Raw genomic sequence first — 18,838 nt, 5'->3', positions numbered from 1 at the left:
AGTATATCATTTGTATCAAGTCAATAAGCATTCTAGAAATGGAATTTAAAATCCATATGTAGACATCATGGTCCAGGACAGTGTTCTTATTTAATGAGCCTTAGTTAACATTTCTGGAGTTTCTTAGTAAAAATATTCCTTAGAGGCAGTGTTGCATATTAGATAGAGTATAATCAAGAATCATCTATCAAATTCAGTGAGACTTTATTAAGCATGTGCTCAGTGCCAGCAAACCTGTTAAGTGTCAGAGTACAAAGGTAAAAATGGAATAGTTCTTGTCTTCTGTACATTATAAAAGTGGAAACAATAAGTTGTGTCTGTATACTAAAAATATACCAAAGAATTGCAAGATTTGAGAAGAGAGGGTTCTACTAGTTGGGGTGATAGTGTTGGATGTGGAGTCAGGAAAATTCATTTTTATAAGTTCAAATCTGGCCTCAGACATTTTTATTAGCTGTATGACCTTGGGTAAATCCGGATTAACAGCTTGCCTCAGTTTCCTCATTTGTAAATTGAGTAAATTTTGTAAAATTTCCTCATTTGTAAAATGAGCTGGAGAAGAAAATGGCAAAGCACTTCTATATCTTTTCCAAGAAAACTACAAATAGGATTCACAAAGAGTCAGACTGAACATGACTCAACAACAAAGTTCTAGTAGCTGTGGGGATCTAAGAAGGCTTTGTGTAAAAAAAAATGTGGTGATTGAATTGAATGTTGAAAGAAGTCAGGGCCTCCAAGAGGCAGAGGAGGAAAGAGGAAGTATTCCAGACAAAGAAGGACAGCTAGCATGAAGGCATTCTGTGACAAAAGATTTGTGGCTCAGGACAAGTCCAGAATAAACCTTTTTGAGGTTTCCTCATCTCTAAAATAGGAAAAATAATACCTATATATCTACCTCACATGATTGTTGGGAGAGTCTATAACAGACTACATAATATATAGTGATATAACAGATATATTTGTGACTACAAGTGTATATAATATGAATGATATGTATAATACTTTACAAAATTTAAGGCATATTATTAAAGGTCTTTTGGGAAGATAACAGAAGATGAGATTGCAATGAAGCCAAAGACCTTATGATCCCCCTTAAAAATAACTAGAAATTTTGAAAAGAACAAAATTTCAGGAAATTCTTTTTAAAATTTTTCTCATATTTAGAAATTTTATAGTTGCTTTTTATTTTTCCAAATACATGCAAAAATGGTTTTCAACACTCATCTTTGCAAAACCTTGCATTTCAAAATTTTCTCCCTTCCTTCTTCCTGCTCCCTCCCATAGACAGCAAGCCAGCTAATATAGGTTAAACATGTGTAATTCTTCTAAACATATTTCCATATTCATCATGCTGAGCAAAAATTAAATAGATTAAAAGGGAAAAGAAAGAAAAAAGAAAACAAGCAAACAACAACAAAAGGTAAAAATACTATGCATTGATCCATATTCAGTATCCATAATTCTCTCTCTGGATGTGGATGGCTTTTTCTATCACAAGTCTATCACCCTCACATCATTGTCTCCTGATCTCCTCTTCCAAAAAGAAACCAAATGTCTTAACCCTTCCATCCCATTTTTTTTTCAATTACTCTAAACTATATATTAACTAGTAATGACCGAAGTTTTGGGTTCTTTACTACTGAGATCCTTGAACCCAGTTTGTTTTGTGACTGCATGCATTGCTAAATAATTTGTCTGGATGATATTCAGTTAATTTATTTTAGTGTAAGATGTAAAGAGTGAAACTCTTAAAAGGTATGCTTGAATCAGACAACCGAGCACTTAAAGCTAATTACCTATTGGACAATAATTCTATTAGCATATGTTTGGAAAAATGGCCTTTCTCACTGTTCCATGCTGGCTCAATGTTTGGTGTGTATATAGATAATTGTAGGAAGGATTAGAGGGTGATGTGAGACGAGCAAGACACACTTTTGGATGAACAGGAGAAAGGTTGGTGGCCAGCCTGTGGCAGTTTTGTCCATCTCCTTCACTTCTCCCCCTAAAGACTTATCCTGACTCTGGCTGTTCTTGAAACCTCCAGGGAGCTTTACAGTAAGAGTGTGTAATTATTTTAGTGTAAGAGTGTGAATCAACTAACCAGGGCATTACCCTCTGGGTAAACTGATAATATTGTCTAGACTGTATTTGCTCTAGTCTGGCCATTCTTCCTGATTTCATATTATTTCTATGTATGTTTCTCTCTAGGATGTAGCCTGGACTTCTGTTAAGGACCATGCCTCGGAGAAGGGGCAGGTCAGTTCTCCAAGAGCTTCCACAGCTGTGGATCATGAACTTGAAGGCCTTGCAAAGCAACCTTCGAAGATGTTCCTTGTGAATTGGGAATGAAATAAATTGGAGGCAAGAGGGAAGAGGAGAGAGGTCAGGAAACGCAACTGCCTCTCAGTCTCCTTGTATCATCATCATCCTTTCCCATGAAGAAATCCATTCTACAGATGTCAGTTAGACCTTCAGCAGTCACTGGCAGGTGACTCCTTTGTCACAACATATGGAACCCAAATGTGGGACACAAGAATCACAATAAAAATAACAGCACCCTAGAGCTATTCGCTAGTAGGATCCTCCCAAAGTTCCTTCGGTAATGCTTGGGGAAGGAAAGGGAGAAGAGATCTGGTAAGACTTTTTTAATTGGGATGATTAAATGGGTCAATACATCAAAGGGCCAAGCCAGAAAACTGATGAGACACTTATGAAAAATCCCTGTTCTGACTACAATCCTCTTCTCTGTTTGAAAGCTTGCCTCTATGACATCTCACAAGCTTCTACACCTGCTATAGTATCTCACCTTACAGCCATCCAGAGGTGATAGTGCTGTTTGCACTCCCTAGTGTGTAGACTTAGGTACCTTAGCATGTGGACTTAGATAACAGCCAGTGCACAAACTTACTGATCATGCTGTGGGGGGAAAATAATTACAGTCTCATAAAACAAAAAACGGGGAATTGTTACGGACCATGCTTAAGTGAAGGATCAATTCTCTGAGAGCCTCCACAGCTGTGAATCATAACATTTGAAGGAGTTGCAAAGCAGCCTTCGCAGATGTTCTTTGTGGGTTAGGATTGAAATAAATTGAAGGCAAGAGGGAAGAGGAAAGAGGTCAGACAACACAACAGCCTCTCCATGGAGAGGTCAGAGAACAGCACCTGTCTCTCAGTCTCCTTGTATTGTCATCATCCTCTCACATGAAGAGATCCATTCTACAGGTCTGAGTTAGGCCTCCAGCAGCCACTGGCAGGTGGCTCCCATATCACAACAGACTTCCTCTACAATGTTCTAATTTTTTGTCCCAAGTTTCATTCAAACTCTGGAATTCACACATTGGAAACTCCCCATAGGGCTCCATCCCAGACCCTGGAGTCTCTTCCTCTGACTGGATAGAACCTCCATTTAAGAAGGTTGCTCAGCTCAGGTAGGTTTGTGCCATTCCAGCTCTGATTGAGGATTTTTCCTTATTATTCCTAGGTACTGTTGTTCTGTTCCTCCCCATCTTTTCAACTTTCTTTATGTATGGTCTTCCCTTCAATTAGAAGGTAAGCTCCTTGAGGGGATAGAGTCTCTTTGTTTTTGCTTATAACAGCCAATTCTGCTGTAACTTGACTTAAGTATTTCCTCCAAAGCAGTGCTTTACGCAAAATCATGCAATAAAGACCATAGGCTTGTAGGGAAAATGGTACTGGAGCACAACTCTCAAGGAATAGATAGATAGACAGACAGACAGGCACAGATATGTATAATACATATACATATGTATTCACATACACGTGTATATATATATATCCATATAGAAACCTAATTTTTAAAATGTTAGCAGTTTTCTATGTGTTAAACAATTAAGAAATACAGAAATACTATGATAAATAGTGGTAGCAGTGTCCAATACCTTGAGCCAAGGACTTTGCCTTAACCTGCTCCAGGGTTCTGGGTTGTTTTTTCTCACATGGGTAGGCTACAATGGAAGCTGATGGAATGGTTTAATCCTCCTCCATTTTCATTTTCTACTGTTGTTGTAAATAAGTTAATTAACTTTGACAAACTTTTTCTTGCAGAAGGGGGCAGGCATAGGAAAGGTGTCAAATTGTGACTTAACTGTGTTCTTTGCATTTTCACTGCTTCCTTCCAACTAGAAATTCAGGTTATACTTAAAATGTCCTGTAATAGTATCAATCAAGTTGAAATAAAGTTTTGTTTTCAAAATAAGCATTTTAAAGCAGAACTGACTCTATTTGTGATCCCAGCTCCTGGCGCATAGGAAGCACTTAATAATCATTATTAACTGTTGACAATAGATTGTAGTAGAAATGGCATGAAGGAGACACTTCATACCTGTTTTTCTTCTTTTGGTTTTAATTTGCTCTTTAGTTATAAATATTCTTTAGATAACTTGGCTTCGTTGGTTTTCTCACCAAACTTTTTCTATATCTAGAAACCATATAAGGCAACCCAAACTTGACCAAAGATCCCTTTATAAAATACTCAAGTAACAAGCAAGTCCCTGCTTGAACACTTCCAATGAGGAGGAATACCATATACTATATAATCTTCTAATGAAACTCATTAGACTTTTGTATTGCTATAATTGGGAATTATATCATGACTTCAAATCTAAATCTGCCTTACTGCAATTCCACCTATTGCATCTAGTTTTGTTTCTGGGACCAATCAGAATGAATATAATAATCCCCTTTCCATGGGCCATCACCTCAAATATGTATCACCTCTCTATAACTCATCTCCAGGTTAAATATTCTTGGTTCTTTAATACTCAAATGAAATAATCTTGAGATCTTTCACTATATTAGTCATCCTTAATGTTAGTTACTCTTTGACTTATCAATGATTTTTCTAAAATGTAACTCCCTGAACTAAAACTTCTTATGTAATATTAATCCCACCAAATTCAAGTCAAAAGATGTGCTGATATGGCATTCCTGAACCCTTGTTCCTTCAACTGAACTTTGGCTGCTGGGCGGGATTCTTAGGTCTCCATAGGCCAGATTAGATACTCCTTTTCTTTAATTTATAAAGAAAAGGCTAAAATCCCACACCTATTCCTTGGGGTCCTGTGGGGTAAGAGTTGGAGGGGAGAAGGAGATGCTAAAATCAATATCATGTATCTTGCTGTGCATGAAAGAAGCAACCTTTACTTTCAGATGAGAATGAAGGGGAAAAAACTCAATGTTGCTTAGAGAAATTTCTTGCAGATGTGTATAATATATAATGAACAACAAATTGGAAAAAAGCTGCTCCCAAATATGGGGTATACCAAAACAGTTCTTAGAAGCAGGTTCCCCCAGTGCTGTGCACATGGGTAATGACATCTTAGGTTGTTGAGACAAACCCCATTACATATGTCAAGTGCTTTGCAAACCTAAAAGTATCATGTGGGTATCAGTTATTGTCATTGCTCAATGCCTGTCTACTACCTTAAAACTTAAAAATTTAGCTTGGTCTATAGATCGTCAAAGCTTGAGGGAAAGCATTGTTCCTTTGCTTCCCATCATCATCTCCAATCTATGAATCCCCTGAGCTTCTGTCTTCTCTTAGGAATAGCTTCTAAAAATTAGTGCTATTCCAGAGGTAAAGCTAACTGGACAAATTAATAATAGTAATAACAACAACAACAACAATTATTATAGCTAGCATTTGTATAGTACCTATTAAATGCCTGTAAATATTATCTCACTTGATTCTTATAATAATTCTGGGAAGTTGGTGCTATTATTATTATAATACCTGTTTTACAGATGAGGAAACTGAGGCTGAAAAAGGTTAATTGGTTTTCCATGTGTCACACTGCTAGTATGTGTCTCAGGCAGAATTTGAACTCAAGTCTTTATATGACATATAAAGGCCAGCATTATATGACATAAGGTATGATACAACAATCATATATACATACTAAATGAATATTGTATAATTTGGTGGAGGAGGTACTCCAGCTTTGAGTCCTCCCCCCCCAATATTCCCCTTTCCATATTTGCTGCTTCTCTCTTACTCAAAATTCAGATTATGCTCAAAATGTTCCCTAATAGTATCAATCAAATTAGAATAAAATCTTGTTGTTCACAGACCCCTGCTTGAGAACCCTTAGATAATCTCTAGGATCTCAACTCTCAGTCAATGATCTTATGAATTAAAATGGCATAAGAGCATGATTATATTGAGAAATTAATTTCTTCCTGAAATGGCCTAGATAATTCTTTAAGAAATGTTCAACATAAAGGAACCTGATGACTTCAGCAGTAGACCTACCAGGCATCTACTTTTTCAGTTTCTGTTTCATTTATCCCCAAATATATAGGGTTCTCAGAATTATCCTCATTTCCAGAAAATAACCAAGGAAGTTGGACCACTTTAACACTTCTTTCATGGCCCTGAATCTTGACTGTCTTGACTAAAGATAAAGCTATTTGAAAGCAGTCTGCAAATCTATGTAAGATAATATGAAAATCTTTTTTTAAATCATGTAAAAATGTGTTCCACATTTACTAGGAGAAAAATAATTGCTAATCTTATTCAAAGGTTCTTCTCATCATACATATTTAATTTAACAATAGAGTTTAAAATTAAATTTGGTTCTAATTTTAAAAAATGCCTAGAATAAAAAAAAGTCTTGTTTTCAGAATAAGCATTTTATAGAAGAACTGATTATTAACTTGCTAATCACCAAACTTGGCATCCCATCTCACATCTACTTGCCTTTGTACCCAGTATCTAGAAGGCTGCCTCTTCTTCCCTCTATCTCTTAGAATACCTGGCTTCCTTCAAAGAAAAGTTCATACACCATTTCCAACAGGAAGGCCTCTTGATTCCTTTTGTGTGTATGTCATAGACCTCTTTGATAATGTTGTGAAGCCTCTTTATCCTTTCTAAGAATATTGTTTTTAAATGCATAAAATAAAACACATAGGATTATAAAGGAAACCAATTATGTGATAATGTCATCAAAATTGTTTAAAAGAAATAAATTCATGGAAGTGATTGAACTAGTCAGCAGTCCTCTCCCTCCACACAAATTATTTAGTGTATAGTAGTTTGTGTACATTTTGAGTCCTTCAGGTAGGTTATAATGTCCTTGAAGGAAAGATTGTTTTACATTTTGACTTGGTATTTCCAGCTCATACATAGCACAATATTTTGCACATAGTGGGTGCTTAGAAAATACTTGTTGGACTGAATTGGATTAGGTTTTCCAGTGAGGAGCTATGTTTATGTATGAGCAACCTCATAACAACTTTGTGCAGGTATTACCCCCATTTTACAGATGAGTAAACTAAGGTTTAGAAAATTTATATAACAAGTCATGGCCACACAGCTAATAAACTGTCTGCTAAATTCAAGGATCATACTATGTCTTTGGCATTCTGATGCTGATCAGTCTTTCGTGAGCCTAGTTTTCCGTAGACAAGAGATCCTCTGAGATTCTGCACTGACAGATCTAAGGATGTGGGAGAAGAGACTTGAAGGCCAGAAATGTAATGTCTTATTTGAGGTAATTCTGCCTATGACAGAGACCACTAGTTCTGATAATACATCCTCCAACACTAACCATCCCCTTAACACCTGCCTCTTTTAGGTTTTTGTTTTATTTTTTACAATAGAGAAGAAGCAGAAAGAAGAAGACATGAAAAGGATGAAGATGGAAAGGAGGAGAAAATGTTAATAAAATAAAGAGATATTTTTAGGACCAGATAGAAAAGATATTATACTGATTATTATTACATAGAAGTGATGTGGATAAAACAAATGCCACTTAATATCCTGTGTGACCCTGGAGAAATCACCTAGCTTCTCTGGGCCTTGATTTCTTCATCTGTAAAATGGAGGAGTTGAACAAACAATTTCTAGACTCCTTACAACTATAAATCTATTAAGCCATGATTTTATCTCTTTTTTCTGAAAACATATTCTTCTGGCAAGTTCAAGTGAGGTCATGAGTAAAGTACTTAGCATAATGCCCAGAACATAGTAAATACTATATAAATTCTAGTTATTTATTGTTATTAAATTTATTATTATCAAAATTAGTAATTAATTAAATATCCATGATGCATAGAGATTCTTTTTTTCTTATCCTTTTTCTCTCCTGCTAAGAAAATGATGTTCTCACCTTGGAATTCTCTTAGTATTTTAGATTATCTTGAGTGAGAAGCTCAAAAAGACCATGAAATTACTTAACTTTATATCTTCCAGAGCTCCTGGATCTATTCATGCTTAATGAATGAATGAATACTGCTCATTGTGTTTTGCTTCTATTTCATCCTCTTCCTTACTCCAGGAAATCCTTACTCCATAAGCAAATCACTCCATTCATGATTACACAGCTATAGTGGTAGGGGTCAATTGAGCCAGTCCCCATTTAAAAGTTGGAAGATGCTATATCCAGATACCTTTGTCAGTTAAGAACATTTCTATTATATCATTCAGGCAAAGGCACTTTAACTTGGTGGGACTAGAGATATATTTAGATTGGCTAAAGACACTTGGCCACACTCCACAGGCTTTGTATGAAATGACCAAGCCAGTTTGGAAATAAGCATTTAAGTATCTGGGAACTTAACAGTGAAAACTATTCCAAGTGTGTAACTGAATGAAACCAGCTTTGAGTTAATAAAGGTAGCATGTGATGATCTATTTGGACAGATTGTTCAATAATTACCCAATTGATAATAAGATATTTTTATACCCCTGAGACTTTTTTTTTAGAACACTATTTTTGCTCTTCAGTAAATATATTCTTTTTTTCTTTAAAAAATTCTTTATAGCCTTAAAAAAAAGATATATAATGCTTTGCATAAAGAATATAAATAGATCATTACCTTATAGTTGGAGGATGCCACTGGTATTCTTATCTCTTGATAATGGATGATGCCATTTATTAGGAAAGGTGGGATCAAACTTTCATTTGAGAAGAACTGATAAGGTGCTTTCCTAACTATTTATGGGGCAGGTAGGTAGCTCACTGAATAGAGTGCTGGACTTGGAGTCAAGATGACTTGAATTCAGTTCCATTCTTAGACAGTTACTAGCTGTGTGACCCTTGGCAAGTCACTTAATCTCTTCCTCAGTTTCCTCATATGTAAAATGGACATAATGATAGCACCTACACCACTCCCTCCAGGGTTGCGGTAACAATCAAATGAGTTATTAATTGCAAAGCACTCAGCATAGTGCTGACATATAGTAAGGATTACATAAATGTTACTTATTATTATACATGTGCCACTGTGAAGTGTTTAATTCAATAATTATGGATTTTATCTCTGCTGTTTTCCAGTTTTGTAGTGAAGATAGAATTTCAGTCATTTCTCTTTAGGTATTATTCTATGGTTGAAGTTCCCAGGTTTTCTGTTTCTTGTTTGATTCAGTTTTCATTTCTGTTTAATTGGGCTTTCAGTGACTGAAAAGTTTCCATATTATTTTTCAGCATTTGTTCCTCACCTCTGATTTCTTTCCTTCTCCAGCCTTCATAGAAAAATCTTGGATTAGTGTCAACTTGTGTATTTTGATCTTTATACTGCTTTTGTCCCTTTTGTATCACCTTAACTTTTGACTTCTTTCTTTTGTTGATTAAGAAAAACTAATGCTTCTGGTTCTTTTCCCCACATTTCATTTTTGTTTCCTTTAACTGGGCAACATGGATTTAAGTGATTTACTGTATATACCAGCTAGATATTGAGCTAATCTTTTAAAGTCTTTCCATAGATTTTGAGTCTCTCCAATCACTTTTGTTATAGTGCTGCTTGACTTCTATCCTTAAGAGTATTCTTTGACCACTCAACCTTTTTTCTATGTTTCTTACCAGGGAAGTAACCTCACATATATTGTTATGTGAAGGTCTAGAAGTGTTTTTGTACTTTTTGTTGAACCTTTTGGGAGAATGCATTTGTTCATTATAGAGCAAATGTGAGTTAAAAAAAAATTACTCTGTTATAGTATAATTGATCTTCCAGTAGTAGATGTTAAATGAATGCTTGCTGGTTGATACTGTCAATCAGTAATCAGTAAATCAGTCAATCAGCAAAAGCTTTCTGCAATTCATTTAAAATACTCCATCTCCTTTTCTAAATCATTTGGGATATTCAAGTTGTTTTATCATGTTTTATCATTCATCATTTCTATAGTTTGAGTTAAATGAAGATTTGCAATAATTTTCCCTCTTCATCTCTTATTGTAACTGGGCAGCTAGGTGGCCCAGTAGACAGAGAGCCAGACCTGAAATCAGGAATACCTAAATTAAAATCTAAATCATCTGTGTGACTCTACCTCCAGTTACTTAGGTTCTATATGACTCATTTTTTTTTCAATTGTAAAGTGGAAATTATTATCTAACCCCCATGATTGTTCTGGATCAAATGAGATAATCATTGTAAAGCCATTTGCTCAGAACCTGATACATAGTAGGCATTATAAGCCTATACCTTTCCTTTTCCCTCAAAAAATCAAAATCACGTAAGAAGATAAAGTGCATAGCCCGTCTGCATCTTTGTCTGCTTCTGTGATAAAATTTCTTTCACTAAACTAGGAGGATGTTTACATTCTAATACTTTTAATCAGTTTTAAAAAGCAGTTATTTTACCCATCTGTATAGGATCCAAAAGGTGCTGAATAAAAAGAAATAATAACAGGACACATTCTTCCTGGGACTAACTTCAGGTCCAGAGGCTGGATCTATTGTGCCTCCTGGCTAGGCTAGATCTCTATACTTTAAAAGCTTTTCTTTTCATTTTTCTTGGAAATGATGGACATCTGGGATGGAAATGTTTGTTTTTTAAAAGTGTTGTTCTTTCTTCAATTGATAAATGGTCAAAGGATATGAACAGACAATTTTCAGATGAAGAAATTGAAACTATTTGTAGCCACATGAAAAGGTGTTCCAAATCACTATTTGTCAGAGAAATGCAAATTAAGACAACTGCTACACACCTCTCAGATTGGCTAAGATGACAGAAAAAGATAGTGATGAATGATGGAAGGAATGTGGAAAAGCTGGGACAATGATACATTGTTGGTGGAACTGTGAACAGATCCAACCATTCTGAAGAGCAGTTTGAAACTATGCTCAAGAAATTATCAAATTGTGCATACTCTTTGATTCAACAGTGTTTCTATTGGCTATATATCCCAAAGAGATCATAAAAGAGGGAAAGGAACCCACATGTGCAAAAAATGTTTGTAGCAGCCCTTTTCATAGTGGCAAGAAACTGGAATCTGAGTCGATGCTCATCAATTGGAGAATGGCTGAATAAATTATGGTATATGAATATTATGGAATACTATTGTTCTGTAAGAAACTACTAGTAGGATGGATACAGAGAGGCTTGGAGAGACTTACATGAACTGATGCAGAGTGAAATGAGCAGAACCAGGAGATCATTATATACAGCAACAAGAAGACTATACGGGATCAATTCTGACAGACATGGCTCTCTTCAACATTGAGATGATTAAAACCAATTCCACTTGTGCAGGCATGAAGAGAACCATCTACACCCAGAGAGAGAAGCATGGGAACACAACATTCTCATTCTCTCTGTTATTTGCTTGCATTTTGTTTTCTTTTTCAGTTTTTCTTTTTCTTCCTTCTTGATCTGATTTTTCTTGTGCAACAAGATAACTATATAAATATGCATTCATATATTGGATTTAACATGTACTTTAACATATTTAACATGTATTGGATTACCTTCCAGCTAGGGGAGGGTGTGGGGGGAAGGAGGGGAAAATTTGAAACAAAAGGTATGCAAGGGCCAGTATTGGAAAAATTATCCATGCATATACTTTGTAAATAAAGTTTTAATAATAAAAATAAATAAACAAAAAATGTTGTTCTTAAATTTTTATGAAACAGTGTTATATACAGGAGACTGTGGACAACAATTCTCTCTTCATTAATGGCTTGGTTCCAATAGAATTTATTGAATTTATCATAATATTTTGAATTCTCCATTTGTCGGGATTTTGTTATCTGTCAGTGCATGGAAAATTGTTAGATTCTGGTACATAATCTGAACTCTAGGGCATGTCTTGTCTAGTCTTCAGTGCAATTTTAAAAATTGCAGTTGTGCATTGTTTAATCTCCACTATTTTTGTATAGTCTAAAGATCATTATTATTGTTATTACTGTAGAAATACTTCACTGATATTTGTTAAAATAAATTTGTTGAGCTTAGTCTGTGTTATTAACCATCTTATGATATGGCTCCCTTGTTAGATAGTGAACCCCCAAGTTACTTTTTGCTGATTCTCCCAGACCCTGGCCACCCAGAGAGTCATATAAAGACAATTAGAAATCCAGAGACTCCATTGCAAACACATTGTCCAGACAAAGGTCAATACTCTGCAAAATGCCTATTTATTTAAGGCACTGATTTTGAACTTGATGAAAAGCATTGGTTAATGTCAGGGAAGGGAGCTGCCTTGACATATTGTTTTTTAAGATTTCCATTCCCATGTGCATGTTTAGGGGTCAGGTCAGGACTAAAGAAGCCATTCAAAATGAATTAACGTGGCATAAACTGTTAGCATTTCTCAGGCTTTTAGTGTCAGACTCACCCCTACCTTCTTAAATTATGTCTCCCTGTCTTAATTTGTCTCTGTATGCAATAACATTTTGTTCCACTCAATAGGAATTCCTGCTGTACTTCCTTTTAGTGACAGTACCTTCAGCCTATGTATAAATCAGGGAAGCTCTTAAGGAACTAGAGTTTATTATCAGAATAATAGTATTTCAGAGTTGGAGGTACCTGAGAGACCATCTAGTCTACCTGTACTCAAATTAGGAATTTTTGTATCTGAGGTAATAGACTGAAAACATGGTTTTGGTTTGAAGTAGAAAGACTGACTGGAGGAAATCTCACTCCTGCCAATCATCTAATAGCTTTCAATTCAAGTCAATCCCTTTAATATTTACTGAGCACCTATTATAAATTAGTGGCAGCTGGATGGCTCAATAGATAAAATACTAGTCTGAAGTCAAGAAGATTCGTCCTCCTGAATTCAAATCCAGCCTCAGACACTTACTAACTACGTCACTCTAGGTAGGTCATTTTATCCCGTTTGCCTCAGTTTCCTTATCTGTAAAATGAGCTGGAAAAGGAAATGGCCAATCACTTCAGCATCTTTGCCTGGAAAACCCCAAATGGGGCCGTGATGAATCAGATACAACTGAAAAACTATTGAATAACAACAAATGACTAGCATTGTGCTACACTATGAGATTTTCCCTAGCTACATTCCACTAAGAATCTACAATGTATAAACAAATAAATATTTATATGATAATCTGAGGAGGGGGAAAGAATACTAATTAGGGAAGTCTAGGAAGGACTTTCAATATTAAGTGGCACATAAGTATAAAGGCCCAGTATAAAAAGATTGGAAGGATAGGGGAGCCCAGTATAAAGAGAGAATGAAAGGGAAAAGAAGGAAACAAGAAGAGAGGAGAAGAAAAGTAGGAGAAAGGAGAAAAGAAGAGAGGGAAAAAGAGGAGAGAAGAAGAGGGGAGATGAGAAAAGAAGAGAACAGAGGAGACGAGGGAAAAGGAGAAGAGAAAAGAGGAGAGGAGAGAAAAAGAGAAGAGAGGAGAGGAGAGAGGAAGAGAGGAGAAAATGGAAGAGGAGAGGAGAGAAAAAGAGAAGAGAGGAGAGGAGAGAGGGAGAGCAGGAAAGAAGAGAGAAGGGGAAGAAATGGGAGGAGAGGGAAAATAGGAGAGAGGAGATGAGGAAATGAGAGAGGAGGGAGAGATGAGGAAAGGAGAGGAGATGAAAGGAGGAAGAGGAGAGGAGAAGAGAGAAGGGGAGGGCAGGACAGGACAAGACAAGATAGGAGGAAAGGAGAGGGAGGAGAGAAAGGAGAAAAGAAGAGGGAAACAGAGGAGAGGGGAGAAAGGAAAGGAGGAGAAGAGAAGAGAGAAGGACAGAAGAGTATGGGAGGGAGAGGGGCAGAGTCATGAAAGGAGGGGAGGACAGGAAAGGACAGGAGAGAAAAGGGGAGAGGAAGGGAAAAGAAAAAAGGGAAGGGAAGGAAACAGTAGAAGTTCTACTTGGTAGAGATAAGGAGAAATTATTTTAGGCATGTGGGACAGCCTATGCAAAGAATAAAAGATGGGATATTCTGTTTAAGGGAACTGCAAGCAGGCCAATTTGGCCAGAACATATAGAATGCATGAAAGGAATGCAGTTGAATGTGAAATAAGGTAAACTGGAATCTGATCATGAAGGGCTAGAAAATGCTAGAGAAATTGGCATTTTATTCTGAGAAAATAGATAGCCACTGAAGTCCCTGAACAAGAGAATTAACAAAGTCCGATTTGTGCTTTCAGATGATTACTTAAGAGAGCCAAGCAAATTGGAGCTGGAAATCCAAATAGAAATCCTTTGCAATAGTCAAAGTCAGGAATGATGAGAGACTGAATTAGAGTGATAAGCTAGACCTAAAGTAGGGAGAGGAATCTGACTAAAGAGGCTCACAACAAGATGGAGCAGATAAAAGCTTCTGTGCATTTGGGCTTAAGAATGGCCACTGCACTTCTAGCTTGGACAAGATAAGGAGGCCCAGTATTAAAGAGATAATGAGAAAGCAAGAAGGAAGAAATGGAGATAAAAGGAGAGAGAGAAAGAAGGAAAGGGAGAAAGAGAGAGAAGAAAAGTAATGCCCCAACAAAGATATCAGTATAGATAGATAGATAATTTTTTTAAAGAAAAAATGGTATACTTAGAATGGATTGCAATATTCCAGGTGTATCTTGGCCAATGTGGAATAAAGTAGGAATAAACATTTTTCCTCATCCAAGATGCTGTTCCTTTTGTAATAGGTTCATTTACTTGGAAAAAAAAAATCAGGGAAAAATTCAATATTCTATTAAGTGAGAATAATATTTATAGATAATTATAAAAGGATGGAGTATATGTCAAAGGAGCAATATAAAAAGAAGAAATAGGTGTTCAAAATGGAGGTACTAGGGAAGACTTGTTGAAGATAGCATTTGATTTAGTCCTTGAATGATAAATAGTATGGAACTCAATAGGTAGAAATGGGTGAGAACAATTCAAATAGTGAATATGATATATGCAAAGACACATAGGTAAATGGATGTCAGATACAAACAAAGACAAATAGATTAGATGGGCTGACATTGAAGATCAATATAGTGGAGTATGATAGAAATAGAAAAGTAAGTTGAACCAAATAGTAGAGGAGCTTGAACTTTATTCAATAGACAATAGGAAGTCATTGATCCCTTTTGAACAGGGAAATAGTTCTGGAGGAAGACTAATCTGTCAGTTCTTGCTGTTGTTGCTGTTTGTCCTTGTTTTTGAAGAAGACCACTATGACATCAGGGAGGTAATACTAGATCAAGACAACTGGAGATGGCCCGGGATGCAATGGAAAACCTTGATCTTTTTAAGCTAAAGTCTTCAACATAAAGTGATTAAGTCTAGGTAGCAATTGAGGCACAGAATCTCCTCTCATCTAATCAAAAAAAAAAAAAATCTAAATCAATAAATCTGGAAGGGGAAGATCCTCAGGGTCTCTGATCAAAGCAGAAATTTTTGCTATTTACATTCAATATGAGGGCAGTTCCCACACAGGATATATTGGAAGGAGAATGAATTGAGAATGGAAAATAAGAAAGTTGTTGATTTGAGAATAATTAAGGAAGGGGGAATACAAAGGAAATGAGCTATGAAAGTGATATTATGAAGTAATTTGAAAGGACTTGGAAGGGGAGGGGCAGCTAGATGGTGTGGTAGACAGAGCACCAGCCCTGAAGTCAGGAGGACCCGAGTTCAAATTTGTTCACAGATACTTAACACTTTCTAGCTGAGTGATCCTGGGCAAGTTGCTTAACTCCAATTGCCTCAAAAACAACAACAACAACAACAACAACAAATAGGAAAGAAAGAAAAGGAAAAAAAAGAAAGGACTTTATGACTAATGTGGGAGAAGGAAGGAAAGAAGTCCACCACTAAAAGATAAGGGAAATGAGAAGGACCTTATTTTTAAAGGAAGATTAGTAGTCATTTATTAAGCATATGCAAAGTACTATCAGGTGTTGAATTATGTACTGGGAATACAAAGACACAAAAAAACCACTTCCTGACCTTAAGGAACTTACTTTTTCTTTTTTAAAGAGGAAATGACAAGGATACATAATAAATTATGTAAAATAAATACCAGGTAAGTTTTAATGAGGCAGCATTAGTAGCTGAGACTGGAGGGTGTCAAGAAAAACCTTTGATTGAAGATAGTATTTGAATCAAAACTTTGAAGGATCTTAAAGATACTGAGGGGCGATGTGGGGAGGGATTGCATTCTAGGCATTCTAGTGAGGAGCCTACATAAATGTATGGAGACAACAGAAGAAAACTATATGCAAGAAGACAAGTTTAGCTAGATTGTAGAATGTATGCATAAATGTTTAAGAAGACTAGAAAGATAGGAGTTACATTTTATTATAAAGGACTTTCAGTGTCAAACAAATGAGTTAGGGGTAGGTGGCAAAGTGAAAAGAGCTCTGGACTTGTAGTCAAGAAGACTTGAGTTCAAATTCTGCCTTCTTAGCTATGTGACCCTGAGCAAGTACCTTCATTTTGGCTAGCTTTAGTTTCCCCATCTGTACAATGGAAATGATAATAATAGTATCTATCTCTCGGGATTGTTCTGAGGATCAAATAAGATGATATTTGTAAAATTCTTGGCAAAAAACTCCATATAAACAAGCTATTATTTTATATCTTGGGAGAATAGAGAGTCACAGTAATTTATCGAGTAGGAGAGTCATATTGTAAGACTGATAATTTTAAAATATCAGTTTGGCAAGGAATGAAAATTGAAGGGAAATGTGTGGAGGATGGACTGAAGAGAGAAGAGACTTGAGACAATAGGGACTAATTAGGACACTACTGTAATTGTATTTGATAGAAATACATAAATAGGTAATAAGTCTGATTAAAAGTTAATTTGGAGTAATACAAATCATAGTAAGGAGAGAGCAGAGCAGAAAACAGTGTCCTGATAGTCAGGTAGCTAGATGGGGACAGTGGATAGATTGCTGGGCTTGAAGTCAGGAAGGTTCATTTTCATGAGTTCAAATCCAATCTCAAACACTTACTAGTTATGTGACCCTGAACAAGCCACTTATTCTGTTTGTCTCAGTTTCCTCATCTGTAGAATGAGCTGAACCACTCCAGTATCTTTTCCCAAAAAAAACCCCAAATGGGCTCATGAAAAATTTGATGTGCCTGAAAAATGGTTGTTGTTAAGTTTTATAATGTTTTATAATGGCTGTTTTATAATGTTAGTATTTAGTTGTTTCATTATTCCACATACAGCTTCAAGCCCAGTACAGTTTTGTTGACTCTTACAAGCCCTCTCTATTTCCAAGCATGTGCAAATGTCCCTTCCTAGCGTCTTCTCTAACCTTTCTATCCTAAATAGTTCCTGACAAGATCCAATTTTCCTTATAGCTACTTTCAGGCATGAATGTGCTCTAGCCATCTGTAACTGCAGGAAGTGATTATTAAATCTTTAGTATCAGCATTTGCATCTCAGAAATCAACAATTGATATAAAGGCTTGACTGTTGTGTTGATTTTCTAGACTTAAGAAAGTCTAAAATTTGTTTTTCAATTTTATATTGAAGATGAAACTTATAAGTATGTTGTGTATTTTTCTTTTGGTCATTAAATATTGGCCAGTACAACCCATACTTCTCTATAAAAATTGCTTGAGCTCAATAGGAGTTCAGTAGGAAACTCAGAGAATGAAGGAATTACCAAACCAGAGGCCTGGTGACTAGAGACTAATTAATAAAACAATAATAATAGTAGGCATTAATATAGTACTCTAAGGATTGCAAAGTGCCTTATATTCATTATATCATTTGAGCCTTAAAACAACCCTTCCTTAAGGTCAAACATTTGGGCAGAAATGGAGTTTCCAGAAAATAAATGCACTCAATTAATTTATATATTTCCAGACTTAATTGTGTGGTCTTGCAGCCAAATGTCCTTAACATTCTTTACATTCCTCTGAAGATCCTCGAGAGCACAATGAGTTCTGTGAAAATCTAATCTTGGTGCTTTGTACCAGTCACTTAATCCTGTTTGCCTCCGTTTCCTCATCTTTAAAATGATCTGGAAAGAGACTGGCAAACCATTCCATTGTCTTTGTCAACAAAATCACAAAATAGGTCATGAAGAATCAGACACAACTTAAAAACAATTAAACAAACAAAAAACCCAGTGGTGTCGAACTCAAAGTAGGATGCAGATTGATTTAGAAAACTACAAATTAAGATTATCTATGTTGTATTGTATATATTTTCTAAATTTTATTAAACATTTCCCAATTACATTTTGATCTGGTTCTGGCTGCACTGGAAAATTTCAAAAGCCTCAATTTTGGCACCTCTACTTTTCCTGATACATTGCTACAAGAGCTAACTCCTATCAGAGAGACCCTAATGAGATATCTTTGTTGGCACCTGCTCCTTAAAACTTTTTATTTTCTGCCAATGGCATCAGGGACACCATTATATTTTGATTATAATGTGGAGTAGCAGAGAGAGTACTGAAATACATACAAATCAGAAAAACATGGATTCAAATCTTCCCTCTGACTCTTATAAGTTTCAGTAGCCCAGGAACAAGTCATTTAACTTCTACAGACCTATGTGTTTCCCTGATTTTAAAATGGAGATAATAATAAATATTGTAGTATGGTGACAAAAGATAACATTATAAAGTATTCCAGAGTTGCTACGGACTCAAATAAAATACTCAAGACTCAATTCAAATGTCACCAGGATGGAG

Source organism: Antechinus flavipes, chromosome 1 (assembly GCF_016432865.1).
Source record: "Antechinus flavipes isolate AdamAnt ecotype Samford, QLD, Australia chromosome 1, AdamAnt_v2, whole genome shotgun sequence".
Classification (NCBI taxonomy): domain Eukaryota; kingdom Metazoa; phylum Chordata; class Mammalia; order Dasyuromorphia; family Dasyuridae; genus Antechinus; species Antechinus flavipes.
Note: the sequence above shows the minus strand (reverse complement) of the source record.